Here is a 2,056-nt window from a genome sequence, read left to right on the forward strand (position 1 = left end):
GAGCCACAGGTTCTCTTCTTGGGCTAACGGGATATTGTTTCTCTTCTTCCTGGGTCGTGCCAGCTCTCTTTGCCACCAGACCAACTTAAAACCTCGGCAGTTAGAAGATACTTACGGGAGCAAGATCCGGGAGCGAGGTCCAGGAAAGGCGCAAAGCTACACAGAGAAACCCTGTCTCGAAAACAAAAAACAAAAAAAACCCAAAAAATCATTTTAAAAAATGGGATTGGGGATTTAGCTCAGTGGTAGAGTGCTTGCCTAGCAATCGCAAGGCCCTGGGTTCGGTCCTCAGCTCTGGAGAAAAAAGAAAAAAAGATACTTGTTCTGGGCCTCACTGACTGTGTCTCCACCACCACAGAGTTCCGAGGGCCCAACCCTGTCTGTTGGGGCAGCGGCTCTCACCATTTGGCTTGGGGGAAATGCCTGTTGTTCTGTGGGTGACACAGGCTGGCTGTATTTGTGGGGAACCAGGTCTGAGCAGGGGCCTATCCTCTCTGGATGGGTGGCAGCTCTGATGCTAACAGGGGGGTGAGGTGTAAGGGGAAGGGACCAGACCTTCATCCTGAGTCAGGAGAACCTTTGTCCAGATTCAAGAGGGTGAAGCCACTGCCCTGGTCGTACTTTGTGGTGTCTGTCTCTCTGACCTCGAAATGCTGCCCACTAGTTTGAGGAAGGTGGGCAAGGATAAAGGTGGGTTTGGAAGAAAACGGATTTTACCTCAAGGGGAGGACCTGGAGGCCAGACCCTGGCTGGAGGGTGCCCTGTTGGAAGTAGATCGTGGTCTTCCTAGTGTAGATGGGCTTATACTGTGTCCTGGGAGGGTGGGTTTCTAGTTTTAAGCATGGGTAAAGAGGAACAAGCGTTCCTGGCTGTGGTGAGGCAGGACCAGGTCAGGGCCACCTTCAGGGGAGGTCTTTAGGGCCTGTGAGGTTATCAGACTGAGGTGATCTAGAGGGTTTTTTTTCTTCACCCAGATCTCAGTTCTCAATCAGCTGCCAGCCACACACTGAATGCCTTGTATGCCATACCTCCATTTATGCCCCCAGAGTGAGTGGTCCTTCCCTCAGGCCCCCAGGGTTTCCCTCCACCTTCCTGAGGGTGGTGGGACTGTCTTTTCTCCAGGAGACATCAAGTATGGCTGTGGAGGGTGAGCCGCCCCTGTGTGGAAGTGGAGTGGGCTATCCTCTGTCTTTGGCTTCTCCTTTCCTCATCTGACTTGGGGCGAGCTATATTTGTCCACGGTCTTTGAAGACTCGAAAATGTCACAAAGCCAGCAGGTGAGAGGGCTCAGCGGACACAGGCGTGTGACGTCAAGCCTGACAGCCTGGGCTTGATCCCTGGAACCCACATGGTGGAGGGAGGGAACTGCCTCCTGCAAGATGTCTTCTGACACACATTCATCACACACAATCACACATATGCACACAATAAAGTGTATAAAAATTTTAAAATATCTTATTTTTTTCCAGTGTGTATGTATGCATGTGTGCGCATGCATGTGAGTACAGAGGCATCAGATTCCCTGGAGCTGGAGTTACAAGCAGTTATGAACAGTTTGACATGAGTGGTAGGAAGGAAGCAAACCCAGGTCCTCTAGAAGAGCAGCAAGTGTTCTTAGCCACTGAGCCATCTCTCCAGTGTGTGTGTGTGTGTGTGTGTGTGTGTGTGTGTGTGTGTGTGTACACACAGTTCTCCACTACCACAAATGATGCAGTGCAACTTACCTGCATTTGGGGAAATCGAAGGCGTCAGCACACTCTGAGTACAACGTGTGAGCCTCACCCTGGGAAAACCACCCTCTCGATCATGGTATTGCTCCTGCTGGGTAACTACTGTAATGAATTAAAAAAGAAAAGACCATAGGGCTGATAGATGGTTCAGCAGTTAGAACACTCGCTCTAAGCCTGACAAGCTAATTTCAGTCCCCAGAATCCATGGTGGTAGGGAGATTGCTTTCGGAAGGTTGTCCTCTGCCTTCACATGGAGCACACTCATACCCAGGCACACACATGGACAAATACAGGCACACACACACACACACACACACACACACACA

The 2,056-nt window shown here is 50.7% G+C and overlaps 1 non-coding gene across 1 annotated transcript; it reads right to left on the bottom strand.

Annotated features, from left to right (window-relative positions):
• Positions 1-1,668: 1,668 nt before the first annotated feature.
• LOC118593589 lies at positions 1,669-1,833 on the bottom strand. Its single transcript, XR_004946261.1, has one exon. It is a non-coding gene; the product is annotated as a U1 spliceosomal RNA (small nuclear RNA).
• Between the last annotated feature and the right edge of the window lie 223 nt (positions 1,834-2,056).

Source organism: Onychomys torridus, chromosome 11, assembly GCF_903995425.1.
Source record: "Onychomys torridus chromosome 11, mOncTor1.1, whole genome shotgun sequence".
NCBI lineage: Eukaryota > Metazoa > Chordata > Mammalia > Rodentia > Cricetidae > Onychomys > Onychomys torridus.